Below are 19,911 nucleotides of genomic sequence, written 5' to 3' on the forward strand. Positions count from 1 at the left end.
CAATTAGTCGATGGACCACATGTGGTCCATGGCCCACAGGTTGGGGATCGTTATTCTAGGAGATTTCCCTCCGTAAAAGTTTATTTTTCATTGAATTCAGTAATCAATGTAAAAAAGTCTTTCATATTGGATTATTAGATTAAGCATCTTCAAACCATGGATAAAATTTACCACTTACATATTTGTAAAAAAAAGAAAAAAGAAAAAGCAACCTTACTCTAAACTGTAGATGTCATATAAAATGAAATAAAATGGAAAACATTTTGGTTTTGTGCAGAGATGTTTAGAATTATATCTCTACATAGGCTATTCTGTTTTTTATTTGTTCTCTGGTAAAGTATCATCAGCTTCAATAACAACATACCTACTCTTCGTGGGAAAATTATAATGAAGGGAATCTTTCCCACAAAAAATTCATGGTATTTCCTCATGATTTATCTGCCATATAAATGTTCTAATGGTTAAAGCTTTGAATTGGGAACAAATTAGCTTTCATTACATGCTTTGGTTGCATCTTGACAAAATTAGTCAGCTCTCTGTCTGAGCTAGATAATTTTTTACCCCCCACCCCCACCCTTGTGCACAGTATTATTTACCTAACTCACTGTGGTGCAAAAGTTGTATAAAATCAGTGTTTCATTTTTTACTCACAGCGCAAGGATGCAGTTGTATGCATTATTATATTAAATTAAGTTACCTTTATTTAAATTGAATAGAGGTTGTTGGGGGAGAACTGTAGCAGCCAACAAAGCATGGTGACCCGGCTTGTCACCCAGTGACCTGTAAGAAGGAAATAATGAACTGTGAGTAGCTGTCATCTTAACTGTTTCTGACAGTATGGCTATGGGCACATCTGTGTTAGTTGCATGGAAAGGCCTTTGTTGTTTTCCCACTAGTGACTTTGCAGACCGCTGTGGGGTTTGCTAGCTGCCCTACTCCTATACTCCCCCCGCCCCTTTTAACAGGGAAAGCAGCTGCCAATGATGGGGCTGACATTTCTTTTAATGATTCATTTGGTATTTATTTAATTATAAAGTACAAATCACTTCCAACATGAGACCTTTTGGGGTATCTTAAGTTGATTTATTGCTGAACTACCATAATTATACTTTTTTCTGACTCGTTTTATTTCAGTGGGTTTAGTCAGGAATAACTTTTTTGTAGGGTTAGAATATTAAAAGCTTTCCCTTCATATCCAGCTGCAGATCCCCCCCCCCCAGGTTTCAATAGAGGTAGTTCATTCATTAAGAATTTTAATTCATTTTAAACTACCACTACTTCTATTACTAAAAGATAACAGCATACCTCATGTAATTAATATAGCGTTGTTTTCATTCATTGGTTTGGACTTGGATCATCTGGTTTCTGTGCTACGGTTGGGATCCAGAGATATACGAGAAGAAATTAATGTGCACAATGTGGCTTTTGTTTTTTCCCCACTTACAGTTCCTGGGCACCTAATGTTTTTAAATGCCCCCAAGTTTAAAAAGTGAATCGTATTGCAGTTCTGTGGAAAAGAAAAAAAAAAAAAAACCTTTTCCCTTGGAACATTACATTTAAAATGTGTTGTGCATGCATTTCATAAGTCCTCACAGATCGCTGTTATTATGTGGTGGTTTTTATAAGTGCAAATGTTCTTTCTTGGTAAGCATTTATTCTGTGGTAAAGTTTTTCTTTTGGACCAAGATAAATCTATAACAGTAGATTTGCAACAGTGTGTGAGAGAAAGAGAAGTGAGATGTGTGATTCTTTCCCTCCCTTTCCACCTTTGCCTTTGGGCTTATATGTTCTCTTCATCTTTCCGTGAATCCCCCTTCCACCAAAGCAACCAGGCTGTATGCCATCATTATTAGAACTATAAACCAGACTTTGAAAACTACTTCTAACCATTTCAAATTCTGATTTGGACCTGGTTTGTGAGTCTGGTTTGGAGAACCACAAATGAGAAAGCAGAAGACAGAATGGATATATTCATAAGTGTTTTAAAGGAATTTTGTAAATTTAATGGTATTTTTAGTTGTTTAAATGCTTTAATGTTTCTTATGCCCACCACCTTGTGAATCTTGATTGAGTAGAAAGGTAGCATAAAAACATTTTAAAATAAATAAACATCAAGGAAGGCTCCAGTGAGCTCATAGTATGTGTATAACAACCAAACAATGATTTGGCCATGACATATGAATTAAACTATGAAACTGAAACATCTACATATCAAATTAATCACCTTTGTAATCAGATAGCTAACCGTGAGCCACTCACATCCGACTTATTGGCCTTTGATACAAGACTTCCCTAACTAGGTATTTTCAATTGTGCTGTGCATGTGAAAAAGGGAGGGAGCTTGCAGTTATGGGGAAAAAACTGTGTTTATGCTCACGACAAACAGATGTTTCATGATGTCTGATTCTGCCCCTCTGTTGTTACATACTTTTTGTGTACACAGGCTGCACTGGATTGAGAAGCACTCTTCTAAACTTCCACACAGGGAGAATCCTACTAAGGCAGGCATATGGTACAGAAAATATACCCAGATCTGGAAGGCCTAGGCTAGCCCAATCTTGTCAGATCTCTGAAGGTAAACATGATTTGCCCTGGTTAGTACTTGGATGGGAGACCACTAGGAAAGTCCAGGGTCACTATGCTTTCTCAACCATGGTTTCATAAAATCCTGGGGTTTCTTAACAGCCCTGGAAGGGGTTCTCAAATGGGTGGGCTTCTTAAGCTAGGCTTCTTAAGCATATTCTGCATGATCATGCCACTTCTGGGATTTCTCAAAGCTGGAGGAATATTTCAAGAATTTCTCAAAGTTAAAAAAGTTGAGAAAGACCAACATAGAGGCAGGCAATGGCAAACCTCCTCTGCTCATCTATTGCTTTGAAAGTTCTACAAGGTAGCCACAAGTTGACTGCAATTTCATGATATTTTCTACTACCACAACACAGAAAATGTGAAAGTAGTATTAAGAAAATTATTTGGCCACATCTGAAATGCATGAATAGCCCTTCACCTTTTTGGACTCGGACGAATCTGGAAAGTTTCAGGGCTTAGTTTATTGGCTTGCTGGCTGCTTCCTTTTAACTGTAGCCAGCGTGTTGCTCAGCAGTTGATGACAAGCACCCCATCCACTCCACTTAAATGCCTCTGCAGTTGGGAAGGCATTTAAATGAAGTGGGCAGGGCACCTGTCATAATCAGCTGATGGGCACGCTGGTGGCTTGTGTGGCAAGTACACTCATCTGCTGTTATGTCAGGCACTCTGCCCACTCCATTTCAATGCCTCCCCAGTTCAGAAGGCATTGAAATAGAGCAGGCAGGGCACCTGTAATCATCAGCTGATGGGTGTGCTGGTGGCTCCTGTGGCCAGCACGCTCATCAGCCATTGCTGACAGGAGCCCAACTGGCTCTATTTAAATGCTTCCCCAGCTAGGAAGGCATTGAAATAGCGTGGTTGGGGGGGCCTGTCACCATCAGTTGATCAGCGAATGCTCTCCCCCACCTAAGAAAGTGTGTGTGTGTGTGTGTGTGTGTGTGTGTGTGTGGGGTGTACCGTATATACTCGCTTATAAGCCGAGTTTTTCAACCCATTTTTAAAGCTGAAAAAGTCCCCCTCGGCTTATGTGTGGGTATAAAAAAAGGCTGCCAGACAAGAAAGAAGGGCAGGGGTGGGAGACAAGTATACTTAACTGAAGAAACAGATGCAGGAAGAAGCAGAAACACAGCAAGCCCAGGAGGGACAGTAGGAGAGGAGGGAAGAGCAGTCTCCACCTCCCCCCCCCCACTGCCTTAATGAGGCTAGCACGTGCTGCTGCTGCTGCAGGAAGCTCTGAAGCCTCTGTCTCCAAGGCAGAGCAGAAAGCAGAGGGAGGAAACGCCCCTAGAGGAACAGAACACCCAGCTAAGAAGAAGGGAATTGGATAAGAAGGATTGGATATAAAAGGGCAAGAGGGATCAGAGAGATATAGGGAGAAGGAGGAGGAGGAGAAAGAGGGAGAAGGAGGATGGGAAGAAAAGGAAAAAAATATATCCTGCCCAAAAGGGGAAGGGAGGGGAGGGGGAAAAGCCACTATCACAATTTTGCCACCCTGATTTGGACCTTCTAAAAAAGGGTATTGGCCCCTTTAACCTGGGCCAGCCCTTGCAGATCCTTGTTCGTCTTACTTTATGAGCTCCACTTGCTCAATTCCAGTCCTCTGATGCTCCCTTCATATACTTCCTGGGAGACTCAGCTAATGTCCCAGACTTGCTCTTGCTCCACCCCCTGCACACCAATCCTTGTCTGCTTCCCCATGGATTGAGCCTTCCTGAGCCAGTTTGGTGTAGTGGTTAGGAGTGCGGACTTCTAATCTGGAGAGCCAGGTTCGATTCTGCGCTCCCCCACATGCAACCAGCTGGGTTACCTTGGGCTCGCCATGGCACTGATAAAACTGTTCTGACCGAGCAGTGATATCAGGGCTCTCTCAGCCTCACCCACCTCACAGGGTGTCTGTTGTGGGGAGAGGAATGAGAAGGCGACTGTAAGCTGCTTTGAGTCTCCTTTGGTAGAGAAAAGCGGCATATAAGAACCAACTCTTCTTCCTCTGCACTGAGACTAGTGTCTCCACCACAGACGCGTTTCTGTGCTCCCTACTGTGCAGTTTTCTCCTGGCCTAAAGCTAGCTTCCCCATCACTGTAGCTTCCAGGCATTCTACTTTTTCCATTCCCCAGCTGGCCTCTCCCCTCTTGCCTTGGAAATCTGCCTTCTGCCTCCCCCCCCCTTTCCATTGACTTTCCATTGTCAACACTGAATGCCATGTTTCACCTGAGAGGGCCACACACTCTCAGCAGTGTCCTGGTACTTCTTCTGGCCAACTTATCTGTTTCTCTGGATGAGCCAGTTGAAGTGCCATTCTACCATTGGGATCCATAGAGGCACAGGGATGGCCACAGAAGTATTTCCTTTTGTCTGTTCTGAATCAGTTCCCCATCAACTTCATTCTAGTATTAACAGAGGGGAAAGAAGGTCCTCAATCCACTTTCTGTACTCCATGCCTAGGCTGCAGGAGAACAGACAGCTAGTGGTAGTGGCATTGGGAGTTGCCAGGAAGAAGAAATACAGTGAAGGGATTTAACCAGCTTTTCAATTAATGTAAAAAGAATGAAGAGTTCCCTCTGACCCCTAAAGATCTTATGTTGCAGATCATGAACCCAGCATAAATAAAATCAATGTTAAGTAGGGAGGGTAGTAAGAAAGGGAGTTGGGTGAGAATTGATTGAATCCACCCCATCAAAGACAGAGGTAGAGAAGGGAGCAAGAAAAGGAGAAGAGCTAAAGGGCCTGCTAGGGAAAGGAGAAAAGTCATCAGAAGTCCCACCACTTATAGGAATTTAATTATACCACAACTTAACCAGTTAAATCACCTATGAACTTATTGATGTGCACTGAATCTTTATAATATCTGCCTTGATTTGGCTTTATCAGGTGGTAACATATCAGTCATGGGGATGTTCACATACGGGACCAATCCTTATGTATGTATTATTATAGATCAGCCTTTCTCAACCTTTTTAACTGTTGAGAAGCCTCTGAAACATTCTTTAGGCTTCGAGAAACCCCATAAGTGGTGTAATGATGCAGAATACAGTTGAAAAGTGTAGCTGTGTAGCCCCTCCCCTCCCCACACCATCCAGGTCCATCATTGGCTATTTTGGGAGGGGGTAAATCAACATGACCATATATAGTCATATCACCTGATAAACAAATTTTAAAAATATATAAATAATAATTAACTTCCACCCATTCAGGAAACCCTTCCAGGGCTGTTAAGAAAGCCCAGGGTTTCATGAAATCCTTGTTGAAAAACCCTGTTATAGATTATATATAGCAAAAAATATCTTTACAAAATGTTGTGCTCATCAAAACAAACCACAAAAATAAAGTCCATGAAGGCAATGTTTTACAATATATTCAGTGCCTCTGTATTCTATGAACTAACTACTCAAATATTTGTCATGCCTACTACGTTACTCCATTGTAAAAAGCATATACTTTTCAACATTATTTGGCAAATAGATAATTCTTTATGAGCTAACCAGCCATTTTGTCAAATATGCATATATATATATAAAAAGGACAACAGAAGGTCTAATGGATATTGTCTTCCACTTCTCCAAAGGGCCTAGCCAGTCTTTGTATAAGATGCTGTAATAGCTGGAAATTCTTTCCTCATTCATTGAGTGATAACAAAGAATATAGAGCTGATCAACATCCTATCCCTGGCAAACTTACAGTCTATTCCCCTTACCTCCAGAAATGGACTCAGAGCACGTAGTGACAGGAAAGGGGGGAGTCCTATTCTTCTCCCACATGGAGTTGTCACAGACCAGCTCAAGTACTGCTGCTCTTGTATCACTTACTAAACTAGTACTAATTTCTGGGTCTGGTTTCTGCACAATAGGAAGGAAGCACCTCTCAATTTAAAAACCTTTTTAGTTTTATCTATAATTTCAAACTATAATTTCTTCTAGAAAATGTAATGTTTCATTCAAGCCTAGGTTTTACAAAGCCAAACAGCTTCTTATATACAGATATTTAAACAACAAACATCAGGTCTTTTGTTTCACAAATATTCTCTTAATCTTGGCAATGGTTAACAGAACAAGGGGATGAGAAGAATAATTGCAGCTTTTCTTTGATTAGCAGAATATATATAGGATCTCAAGCTTTTTCCTTGGAGCCCTGCCAAAATGTTCTCTCTGTGTGTCTGTGTATGAAATAATGGATTTGTTTCCTATTGAAACTCATACTTTTGACTTTGCTAGAGGGGAGCTAATGGAATGCATCATCCACAGGTTGCCCCCCCTTTTTTCTAATAGGTTTGCACGGCTGCAATGCCAGCATTGAAACTTACACCTATATTCTTGTGTGGGTTCTGGTAGTTGACCTTCTGCCCCAGAGGTAAGAATGGTACTAATGAAGGTAAAGTTGTTCTAAAAGTGATGAGCATACAAAGACGAAGAGGTGGGTTGAACAGGTCAAACCCAGTCACTTTTGTTCATGCTTTTTCTCTAAAGCACATAATTCCCCCTTCCAGCTCCTCCTCCTACAGTCTATGACCTAATGATGACCTTCAGCCAGTTTTAACTTAATCACTGACCCTGGAATTAATACTGTTCATTCCATCAGTATTTGCAGGGTACAAGCCCACAGCCTTTCCACAGATTTTTAACATATATCTTTTAAACACTGGGACTTTTTATGATAATAGCAGCCTTATAAGCAGCTTTTAAAATTCATGAGAGTTTCAAGTGGAGCCTATGATTTAGCATAGAAGGTTGTTGCAAAGTCCTGATGCATTTATGCTGCTTTTGAATCTTGAAGCTAATATTTAGCAGGTTTATCTTTAAAACAAGTGCCCTACTAACTTGAAAATAATTGTAATTATTTAGAACCATTAAAAAAATTTAGCAGCCGACTTAGTGCCTAGGATAGAAAGGCTGAAGCAGCACAAATGACATTTGACATTCTTACTAGGGTCCTGGGAATGCCGGTTCTCAGTTTTTTTAATGAAGTAACTTTTCAACCACCATGTTTACAGAGATAAATTGTAATTATGGGAGTTTAAAAGGTTAATCCAATGTCTGCTGAATGAGAACTATTAGTAGAGATCACTACTTTTGGAGTAGACAAATTTCAAAATCATTATCACCATAATTGGAACATGCAACTATATTGAATGAAATAAAGCCAGGATTTAACTCTATAAAGAGAATCCTACGCAGGTTTCTGAATCCTACTAGGGTCTACTTGTTGGGAATTATTCCCAAGAGAGTAAGGGAGCCAGAGGACTGTTTTTCAAGGGAGCCAGAGGACTATCTTGGGCCTATTATGCACAGCCGCTGAAACGGCAGCATGGAGAACGCAAAGGAGCAAGAAGCGAAACAAACCGCTTACGCATGGGACGGAACACAACGGCGGCAAAACCCAGAGTATCCGATTATGCACGCGGCTACTCTGGAGCCGCTTCTGGTTGCGCCCTGGTCCTGGGAAGCTCCATTTTCTTCCGCATCTCGCTAACGCGGCTTTTTCAGTGGCATATGTTGACTCTGCGCCTTGTTGCTGCCTACAGCGTGCATAATTGGTGATTTTAGCCCGAATGCGGACCACCCCGAATGCAGACCTTCCACTCCATGCATAATGGGCCTTGAAGAAGCATTCTTTAAGGTACGGATGGGCAGTATCTGGTGCAGCACCTTGGGGTGCACATTCATTTCTTCCTCGTGCTGCCTTCAGTGTCTTCCTGGATTCTGGAGGAAGTAGAGGAGAATGCATCCAGCTCCTGCAGTTGTCCCAGTAGCCTCTGGATTCCTTGGGTGAATTCAGGAGCTTGAAGACTCTCATCCTGCAAGTTCTGGCCAAAAGACAGCCCAGGCAGCCCCTTTACAGACTGCTGAGTCACAAAGTGGGGGAAGGTGCACGATGAGCAACATGTCCTACCTCAGCCACCTCTGTCAGTAGTGCTTCATTCTTTGGTTGTGGTTTTCTGACCAGTTCTTATCCACCTAGCTATCTGAAAACCCAGTCTGCAGTCCTCTAGGACAGGATGCTGGAAGGGTACTGTGGTGCAGGCCTCCCACAGGTGTTAGAAAGTAGCTGCCCCCAATCCATCTGCCACAATTCTCCAGGTTAGCCTCTCCAGCAGATCATACTCCATTCCCGCCCTTTCACTGTTTCTGTGCCCCTGAACTACAAAAAATAAACTACTGCTACCCAAAACTATATTGCCCTGAGACCGTTTATATACTAGAGATATTGTTCAGATTTGCATTTTTAAAGGGTCAAGTTTTTTATCCATTTCCACACTGAGAGGGCGGTATATAAATATAATAAATAAATAAATAAATTTGCCTTTTGGGGTGTAGACCTGAATTGCCCCCTCACTTTCCCTGCAGCAAAGGAATTCACAGAAATCCAACTTTATTTTATTTATTTATTATATTTATATACCGCCCTCTCTGGAGGCTCAGGGCAGTTTACATAAAATGTATAAACAATACACGAAACAATCCATAACATATAAATAACCGATTCGCTGATCACAGAGCTCTTCAGGGGGTGTATATGGAGAGGTGGTTCCTCATATATATTTTTTTCAAGTGGGGTCTGACAGAATCTCTTTTGGGGCTGTTAAGGGCAGCTATCAGATCGCATCAGGGAAGAGAGTTAAGAAGCCACAATTAAAAGAAAGGTGCAAGTAAGCACCATTTTGCAAAAAAAACCCCAAAACATTTCGGAATGTGGAAGGGAGCAAAGCATTATGGGAGGCTTCCTCCTTCAGACCTGCTGCAGAAAACATGTGGCAAATTAACAAGGGGAGGAAAGACCAAATACAGAAAGCAGAGTGCTAATTCGCATCACTCAGTCTAAGTCCTAAGTGATGCTAAAATGAGCTATGTCTCCTAATTCCGAAACGGTCACAGTCTGAGTGCTAACTATTCTGTTCTTGAATCTAACTCACAAACCTGCTCTCTAGACTTTTTCTGCCTACCTGTTGTCCTTGGCACTAGTCTGCAATTGCCTTTCCCCTCCTTCCAACTCAAACAACTTTTTTTTTGGAGGGGGGGTAATACTACACTTAGGCTTGCGTTCATTGTGTGTGTGTGTTTTCTCCCCCTTTAAATCCTGCTTTTGACTTTCTGGCCCATAACCTGATTAATTTTTGTAACTACCTGCATTATTATTATTGTTGTTGTTGTTGTTGTTGTTATTATTGATTGGTTTATATCCTGCCTCCCCCTGGAGGCTCGAGGCGGGTTACATAAAACAATCCCATTAAAACAATATCATAAAAGCATGAACCCACAATTAACCCTTAACAACATAGTTATAGCGGCCAAGAGTGGCGGCGAGGTTCAATAACTAACTTGATCTCTACCCCCACTAAAAGGGAAGTGGAGGGGAGCTGCTGACATATGCAACCGCCACTTCATGAGGGGGGGGGCAGATCATTGCTGCCCGGCCTCAACCAAAAGTCTGGCGGAAGAGCTCCGTCTTGCAGGCTCTGCGGAATGTTGAAAGTTCCCGCAGGTCCCTCTGCTCTTTCAGGAGCTCATTCCACCAGGCTGGAGCCAGGACCGATATGGCCCTGGCCCTGGCCCTGGCCGAGGCCAGGCGAGCCTCCTTGGGACTGGGAACGACCAGTAGGTTAGCCCCGCAGAACGTAAATCCCTGCGGGGGGCATAGGGCAAAAGGCGGTCCCTCATATTTATTTTTAAAAATCCATTTGTACTTTTCAAGTCTACAAGTTAAGCCTATTTTCCCCAAAAGTAATACTTTCTGAAAGCCTGACTTCAGGTTTCTAGAAAACAAGGCCTACTTTAACGGCTTCAGTTCTTTGGAAGCACAGGTCAGCCTGATAATTATTTAAAAGTAAATTTCATGCTTCTAGTAAAAAGCCACTACTGGCTTCTTGCTATTTAGGAAACATAACTGAAACCTATTATTTCTTTGAAGACTCTTAATCCCAAACTGATATTTATTTGATATTTAAAGAATGCCTAAATCCTCACAGCAGTTATTAAAACCTAACCAGAAATTTCCTTTAGAACATTAATATTCTCAAAACCAACAGAACTCCCAAACTCCCAAAACCACTCCCCCCAAAACATAACACAGAAAAAATCTTTTTAAAAGCTCTTAAAGAACTATAGACAACCCAGTACCATAAGAAAGTCAGAAGATCAACTTTTTAAATTCAACCTGGAAAATGCCTTGAAAGCACTAACCATCCTTATCCATTGTTGTTCCTCTATATATTTATAGGGGGTGGGACGTGTCCGGCTGTCCAAGTTGGAATAGGGCCAATCAGAGTGCAGTGAGCTTTGCCCTGATTGGCCCTGCCCATGCAGCTCCCGCCCTCCATCCCTCGAATCTAGCCTCTTTGCTCTCAGACACCTCAGTGCCTGGAGCCAGCAGCAGGTAAGGGGAAGAGGCCCTGGGCAAAGGGTCATGGTGGAGGTCCTCTTGGCTGAGCCTGCTGACGAGGGCCTCCCAGCCTTCTGACTGCTCGTTAAGGACTGCTAAGGAGCTCCGTAACAAGCTGCCCAGTCCCCACCCCCCCCCCACTTGATCTGGCTGCGAGCTGCCGCCCAAGGCCATCTTAAGCTGCCGGGCCAGGGGCCAGGGGCACTTTCAAGGCCCGTTCTTAGGAATGGGCTTTGAAGCTAGTTTAAAAATAAAATGAAAAGTAGTTAATTGTAAAAATGAGCCAAGAGAAAAGAACCCAACAAACAGTTGTATCTTTTAAGGCCTTTTGAATACAGTTCAGAACAAAACAAAGGAAAAGTATGTTTAAAAAGGACCAGCAAGAAAACAAAATTTCTACCCCACTACAATCTACTAGATCAATAAGAAGGAAGGAAGGAAGGAAGGAAGGAAGGAAGGAAGGAAGGAAGGAAGGAAGGAAGGAAGGAAGGAAGGAAGGAAGGAAGGAAAAACAAACCACAGGAAAGGAGAGACTTGAAATAACCTTGTGTTGCTCTGGTCTGTCTCTGCCTTGGATTAATTCTGCTGTTTGTGCCTGCTGACTTGGAGAGACAAAAAAGAAGGTCGTCTCAGGTCACCTGCAACAAGCAATAGAATTAATCCGAGGCACAGAGAACCCAGAACAGCATCAGCACAGCCCCTAAAAAATCTCACCTTGAAATGGAGCCAAGCTAAAGCCAGGACTGCTTTTTATCCTCTTTGCCCACACTCAGAGAGCTATGAGTTATGAGAGAATAGTCATGATTGGACATAACAAGTGATCACTATAAAACAGGGATTCCCAACCAGGAGTCTGTGGGAACTCCGGAGGGGGTCCACAGCCTTCGCCCTCCTGTCTTAATGGACTTGGCCATAAGCTAGGGAACTGGCTGCCTTTGCCCAGAGGCCCACACAAGAATATAGGTGCAAGTATAAAAAGCAAAAGAGCCTCTTGTGGCGCAGAGTGGTAAGGGAGCCATCTGAAAGCTTTGCCCATGAGGCTGGGAGTTCAATCCCAGCAGCCGGCTCAAGGTTGACTCAGCCTTCCATCCTTCCGAGGTCGGTAAAATGAGTACCCAGCTTGCTGGGGGGTAAACGGTCATGACTGGGGAAGGCACTGGCAAACCACCCCGTATTGAGTCTGCCATGAAAACGCTAGAGGGCGTCACCCCAAGGGTCAGACATGACTCGGTGCTTGCACAGGGGATACCTTTACCTTTACCTTTATAAAAAGCAAAGAGAGGGGAGTTGGTTGTGGAGTGCTATAGGGGGAGGGGGGCTGGGCTGTCTTCTCATCTGCCCTTATTTCTGGCCTAGAGGAGGCAGAGCCACTGTAGCAGTTAAGGTGGGGGGAGGGAGCAAAAAAAGGGTGAAGGGTTATATCATATCTGGGAGGACATGGCAGGAAAGTGTGGCAAGCTGACATCACTTCTGAGGGTCCTAAAAGCCTGAAAATGTATTTCAGAGATTCCTCCATGGTTGAAAGGTTTAAGAAGTCTGCTCTAAAGCCTGGGAGAGCTACCTCCCATTGCCCAGGAATCCTGTAAAATGGGAGGTAGCCAGTCTATGATTCTTAGATACTACTAAATGTACCTGGATAGATGCTGGTATCTCAATAATCCTGAATATTGATCAAGATCTGAATACTGATAAGGATTTTCATTCTTCGAAATATTTTTATTTTGTTTGTTTGTTTATCCTGCCACTTCTCAAAAGACTTATGGCGGGTTACATGATAAGGCAATAAAACCCCATAACTCCTTAAAAACTATACCCCCCCCTAATAGCAGCAGCAAGATTGATATATACAATTCTCTCACTCCCCTCCCCCAGCCATCTCAATCAGGCTGCATGGGGTGCAGCAGTGTGCTGCTCATAGACCCTGGCCTCACCCAAAGACCTAGCAGGAGTGCTCTGTTTTGCAGGCTCTGCTGAACTGTGAAAGCTCTGACAGGGCCCTCAGCTATTCCAGGAGCTCATTCTATCAGGTCACAGCCAGGACCAAAAAAGCCCTGAACTTGGTTGAGGCCAGGTGAACCTCTTAAGGGCCAGGGACCTCCAACAATTTGGTGTCCACATAGTGAAGAGCCCTGTGAGGGGGTATAAGGAGACAAGTCCCTCATATAGGTAGGGTCCAAGCCGTGGATGGCCTTAAAGGTTAATACCAAAACCTTGAACATGATCCAGGCCAGAATTGGCAGCCAATGCATCTGCATATTGGTGACAACCCAGCCCATAACTCCTGACCAGCTGAACCAGGGGGCGCATAAAGATGCTAAATAATGTGAGGGAGAGAACTGCCCCATATGGGACCCTTGAGAAAAAAATATGGAAGGAGCCTAAGGAAGCCAAGTTGGCTCCATAAGCAGTTGTCAAAAGATTTGAGGAATAAAAAAGAGTAATTTAGGAAATGGAAGGAAGGCCTTATTATCAAGGATAACCAATAATTGTAGGGGGAGTGTTAGAAAAGCTAAAGCTCAATATGACCTTAGGCTAGCAAGAAATGCTAAACATAACAAAAAAGGCTTCTTTAGTTATATTTCAAGCAAGAAAAAGAATAGGGACACCATAGGACTGCTGTGAGGACAAGAAAGTGTAATTATAACAGATGATGGTTCGTCCTCTGGTTCGTCCTCACTTGGAGTACTGTGTTCAGTTTTGGGCACCCCAATTGAAGAGGGATGTTGACAAACTGGAACATGTCCAGAGGAGGGCAACAAAGATGGTGAGGGGTTTGGAGACCAAGACATATGAACAAAGGTTGGGGGAGCTTGGTCTGTTTAGCCTAGAGAGGAGATGACTGAGAGGGGATCTGATAACCACCTTCAAGTATTTAAAAGGGTGCTATATGGAGGACGGAGCAGAATTGTTCTATCTTGCCCCAGAGGGACAGACCAGAACAAATGGGATGAAATTAATTCAAAAGAAATTCCATCTAAACATCCAGAAAATGTTCCTGTCAGTTAGAGCCGTTTCTCAGTGGAACAGGCTTCCTCGGGAGGTGGTGGGTTCTCCATCTTTGGAAAATTGTAAACAGAGGCTAGATAGCCATTTGACGGAGAGGCTGATTCTGTGAAGGCAAAGGGGTGGCGGATTACAGTAGATGAGCAATAGGGATGTGAGTGTCCTGCATAGTGCAGGGTGTTGGACCATGAGGTCCCTTCCAACTCTATGATTCTGGTCCTTTTCAGTTCTGGCCCCTACCTGGCAGAATGAGCTCCCAGAAGAGCTGAGGGCCCTGTGGGAGCTTCTGGCATTCCACACGGCCTGTGAGATGGAGCTCTTCCACAAGGTCTATGGTTGAGGCCAGACCAGGAAGGTCTGATGCCCCCCCCCCCCATCACTGTGTGTGATGAGCCAGCACACAGGGACTCCTTGGACATCAAAAAACAACTAACAATTACAGAATTTTTCTACTGCCATGGGTTTTTGAGGGAGTTTCAATGGGGTAATTGATGTTTTATGTTTTAATCTATGTGTGTGTGTTTTTTACCCACCATGAGACAGCTTTCAGGGAGCTGTCTTAATAGAATCAATAATAAATAAATAAATAAGTAAATAAATACATAAATAACTTGGGATTTCAGAATGCTTTAATTGCAATTTAAGGGGGCTCTTGATCCTTCCCTTGGGTTTCTGGGCTGAGCCAACAACCAAAGCATCATACTTTGAGAAGGTAGGACAGCCAGAGTTCTGGAAAGAAGAAAACAGATAACTGGAGAGAAAATCTTGCCTCTGAAGGAATGAAATGGAAAACGCCATCTTACACTGCTTTAAAGCCACACATTAACCTTGCCCCTACAGGAAATATTGTCAGTCTCTTCAGTAATCATTCAGTACAGTTTCTGATTAGAAAGTGATCAGAAGTTTCTTAATGTTCTTTTCTTGGTGAAATGCAAATTCTAAAATTATTATTAAACCTTTTCACAGAAGGTAATTGAGAGACTGGTGGGGATAGGTGTGGCTGTCTGATATAGAAGGCATAATTGTGTGGGTTTCACGAGACTTTTTAAAACCAGACATCGTGGGACCTTTAAACTGCTTCAAAATATGGAGGAAGGGGATTCGCTGCCTGGATTGATTGACAGGTGGAAACGCTACATGTATAAGGCATGTTGTTCTCTTCTGCTTTTTCCAGTAGCAGATTAGGAGGGTAAGATGTGTGAAAATATGGTAGACAAAGGCACAACAAGAAAAATGGTGAGGAGGCCCTGGGAGATGCAATATTATTTTGTGCTTTGCCATTCCACGGGCGTGATGCTATTTTAGCTAATGTGCAGAAATTCCCTTGTTTTTCCTCTACACGGATAGTTCATTATTTGTGCTTCCTTTCCATTATGTGTTTCTGATTTTATTTGATGGGCTAATTCCAAGAGGTGATGCTAGGGACTGGGGATGGGCATGAACTGGAAAGATGTAGTTCAGTTTGTAGCATACTCAGTTTGCAAAACACAAACTGTCATGAACTTTTAGGGACCAAATGAACCAATTCAGTTCATGAGGTTCATGGTGCAGTACCTCAACAGCATGTTAGAGACACAAAGTTTTCAGGGGATCTCTGGCCGACATTCCTCCACCTGCCCTCCAGATTTGTTGAGGATTGTGTTTATGTGACCCAATTGATGCCTCCTCCCCCTGAAAGTTCTCCCAGGAAAGTGCTTTCTGAGGAAATGGCAGGCCCAGTTTCAGGAGTGTATAGAACAGATCCTGTGCAAGATGGAAGCATCAAGGTTACCAGGGACCTCCTCCAGGTGCTCCTGTACCTGTCCTCCAAGTTCTTCCCCTTGTTACTTTGAAGTTTGGTAAACATTTAGAGACAGGCTGTCTGGAAATGTATCCATTCACAAACCACAATTAACAAACTGGATGTGAAGGTGTGCTGCAAAGAAGCAGAGCAACGTGAATGAACCTACACTTGAGTTGGACATCTGGTGGGATCCATACCAGGGAAGCTAGTCAACCAGAGAGATGTTTTGGGGACCCAGGAGAAGGGTCTATTCCCTTTTTCAGCCATGTACTTGTGGTGGAAAAGCACATAGGCTGGATGGGCTTTTGGGGGAGCAAACAAAAAGGTTTGATTCCCGTAGGATGGCAATGATTGAGATGATGGGATTAACAAAAGGGGATATTTGGGGAAAATAGGAAGTTTTGGAATCTAATGTCTAGCTGAAGAGAGTAAACAAGATGGCTTAATGTTGTGGAAATAGATTTTGGGGGTAAACAAAGGATTTTTGCTTGAGGATGAGATTGAGAAAGAAGTCTGCTGGCCAATGTTTAGAAGTACAATGGTCAGGAAGTGGAGAGTGTGAGGAAGGGTGGGTGTTCTCTTTCTCTGCGGCAATCTGTGCATGACACCCAATTTCTGTGTAAAAAGGCATATTTCAAGGACTGAGTCAGTTGTCCCCTTCATGTTGAAGACACAGGTCTCCTCCATGGCTCATAGCACCTTTTGTCAGTTCTAGGTGATATGCTAACTATCTCTACTCAAAATAAATTTCGGTTAGGGTTTGTGTCAGCTGTCGAATGAAGCGTGAATGTAACATTATTATGCATTAGAACTGTTAGATTTCCAGTTCTGATGACTTTTCTCCCACTGTGTAGGCTTCCAAGCAGTACCATACTAAGTAGGGAGTAAGACACCTTTCTAAGCCCATTCAATTCAGTGGATTTAGTAGGGTATAACTCTGCATAGGCCAGCACTGTGAATGTAATGAAATGTGAGTCTAAGCCATAAAGTAAGGAAAATGCACAGGTGTGCTATATGTGCTATGTGAATTACGCTTAAATACCACTGTGCCATTTTCCCTTTTAAAAGCCCTGGTTTGCATTCTCTATACATAAGCAAGAGCCATGGCACCATAAAGAGAAACAACATTTATAGCCTTGAATCTACTTCATCAGATGCATGCGTCTTCCCTGGGCATACACATATACATATATGAGGTAAAGTGGGGAAAATGGTGCAAATGGCAGGGAGAAAAAGTTATGAAATGCAGGAAGTACAAGGTGACACATAAGTATGTGAAATTTTGATGTAGTTAAGATTACAGAGAATGTTCACAGTGGCAGTAATTGCATGATTTCTCTAATTTTAATAGTTGGTTAATACCTGTGATGGCTGAGGAATTTCAGCTCTTTGTTAGGTCTTTGGGATACTGTATCAGATTTTTGATGATTTTTAATTTTTTCTTCATCTTCATGAATTTTCATGTATTCAGTTTTCCATTACCTGCTTCCTTTTGATACAGTGCTTTATATTAATTCTAATATGAACTAAGAAATTCCTTACCCAAATTTATAACCCAGATTATGAATTCAATTACACATTGCTTCTTTATTAAGTATTTCAGGTGGATAACATTCCAAATCATTTTTATTAGGAAGATGACGTCTAATACTTCTGTAATTCACAAGGAGCTTGCTGTGATCTCAGATACATTTGTGGGTGGGAGGAGGGTATTGCACTTTACACAGTTTATGCATACGTTTTTTTAAAGCCAAACCAGCTTTTTCACACTGAGGTATAATTTTGTTTTGCTTAAGCTTATAAGAACTCAGATAAAAATAACTTCACTTACAGCAGTCTCCTCAGCTTGGCAGACTCAGAGGGAGGAATTTCTATATTAGTATTTTCCCCCTTCTGCTTATAAACACCCCATCTTTCATGTTAGTTCCATTAATGTCTGGTAATAAGTTAGTCTTAAAATATCAATAAGATGATGTCGGTTTGATGGAAGTTAAATGTCCCTAAATTCTATGAATTGATCTGTAGGAGCTGTTTTCCACATGAGTGGTAACTTCACCGAGGCATACATCCGCAAACAGAGGAGGTCAGGGGGATGAAGGAGGAGTGGGTTTGGCAGCACACATGCACTCTATTCCATCCTGACAGTGTCTTGCTTCGGCAAAGGCAAGTGAAGCGCGTATACCATGCTCAGTGGCATTTCCAAATGCAGTTCAGCTGGGGGCCTGTGCTTATTGCATCAGTGGCACATATGGGGGGGGGGGAATACATAATTTTGTCAGTACTAGATCACAATCTCCCCCTCCTCCTTCAAAATCATCACCACACACTAATAGCTCTAACAGATACAGATTTTATGCATATTTCGGTCACAGCAGTATTTCTAATGCATATGTGAAAGGGTCCTAATTTATGTCTACCAACTGTGTGGTGCCCTTCTTTTGGGTAATGTCATCATCCTAATGGTGTTTCTATTATACTCAAAGGTAGTAAATGAGGCTTATTGCAGGAAGGTAATTGATTTTCACTGAGTGAAAATGTAAATAGCCATAAGAAATCCTATGAAAGACAAGCAGTTAGAAATTGTCAGAGAAATGAGTCACATACATGACTTATTGGTCCTTGTATTTGTAAAAATGCTTTCCCCCTCTCCTCAAGAAAAAATGACAATAACACAATCTGTATCATTTTATTGCAAATGGCAGTACAATGGCAGAATAAAGATGATTTTCATTTTACTAGTTTTACTATGTGCTTTATGAAAATGTATTTAATTGCATTCAGGAAGAGTATTTCATTTTGTCTGATTTCCCTCAAGTGGAAAAGTCTGTGAATAATATTTTTGATGTGGTGTAAAGAAAAATTATCCTTCTGTAGCATTTTCTGCACTTTAATATAGTAGTCTAATGAATCCACTTTGTGAATGTGAACTTCCTTCCTGGAGAGTGGTCATTGGGCATGACAAGATTTGTTCAAATGTCAAAATTCAACAGGAATAGCTAAGTTAAAAGAAAACATGCCCTTTATGTTCTGGACTAAACTGTAGCCACTTGGGGGGGGGATAGTTTTTAAGAGCAATAAATATAAATCACCTGTGGGTCAGAAATAGTTTCTTTTTTTATGCACACTTGAGTAGCATTTTTATTATTTTTCACTACTAATGCAATCCTAACTACATCACATTTATGAACATACACAGGCATATTCACATGTACTGTTTAGCATTATTACCCAAGAAGTTTAAAAAATTGCTATTGCTAAATGTTGGTGCAAGATAAATAAATTATATTCCCACCAATAAGCTTGTACTTCAAATCTCCAAATGAGTAAATGAACAGGAGATTTAGCACATTTCAAAACCTGCTGTTTTTCTTAATTATCTCCTAATAAGTAATAGTTCTTTTCTTCAATGCATTATTTGGTTATGTTTTTTGGTAACACAATTTCTCTTTATAAATGATTAACAATGGCATACAGTTATATGTTAACAACCATATTTCTATTATTCTGGATTACAAGTTGCTGCATAGCCAGATATACTATCATAGCCCTAGATTGTTGCTTTTACTAGGATGGACTTCATTCAAGTCCAATTAAAGAGGACAAAGTGTCTGAAAAGGTCCAGTCTACCAAGTTTGCTTAACCATCTCTCTCTTTTGGCTGATTACATCTTGCCAGATACAAATGACTGGTTGGATCTTGAAAGCTCTGTATGCCGGGTTGGGGGGAGGGACACTTCAGCTGCTAGCACCACAGATGATGCTGGTAATCTGGATCAATTTCAGTTCAGCTTTGGGCTAGAGTTTGATTTAGAAACCACTTTGTTTGCTCTCCTGCCCTGCTAATTCTGTTAGTGTTTTTTTTTTTAACACTATCAGCCATGGTAGCCTTCTGCAGCAAAAGTCCAGATAAAGAGATTTCTGTACTGTGCTCCAATAGTCCTACTCTTAGCTAGAGGATAGAGCTTCTAACTCTTTTTCTAGCAATTTTTGAATAACTTATTTGTATTTGGTTGTACGTTTGTTTTATTATAACAAATATACATATTCGAACAGCATGTATAAAGTACAGCTATCCTGAACCTCAAATAGTTAAAAAAAGATATATGCTGCCATCTTTACCCATTTTCGTTTTCAAATTGTCCGTAAACATCATTATGAATACCAGG

The 19,911-nt window shown here is 41.9% G+C and overlaps 1 protein-coding gene and 1 long non-coding RNA gene across 5 annotated transcripts in view; one reads left to right on the forward strand and one right to left on the reverse strand.

The window, feature by feature from the left end:
- DCDC1 (doublecortin domain containing 1) overlaps positions 1-19,911 on the forward strand; it is a 396,547-nt gene that overhangs the window by 234,913 nt on the left and 141,723 nt on the right. The gene's annotated exons all lie outside the window — the stretch shown is intronic.
- The window catches only part of LOC143830082 (uncharacterized), a 49,452-nt gene that overhangs the window by 18,936 nt on the left and 10,605 nt on the right, over positions 1-19,911 (reverse strand). The window contains exons 3-4 of the long non-coding RNA XR_013228341.1: positions 11,505-11,598; positions 698-780 (exon numbers count right to left, since the gene is read on the reverse strand). This is a non-coding gene — a long non-coding RNA (uncharacterized LOC143830082). The remainder of the gene's footprint in view (positions 1-697; positions 781-11,504; positions 11,599-19,911) is intronic.

Source organism: Paroedura picta, chromosome 2, assembly GCF_049243985.1.
Source record: "Paroedura picta isolate Pp20150507F chromosome 2, Ppicta_v3.0, whole genome shotgun sequence".
Classification (NCBI taxonomy): Eukaryota; Metazoa; Chordata; class Lepidosauria; order Squamata; family Gekkonidae; genus Paroedura; species Paroedura picta.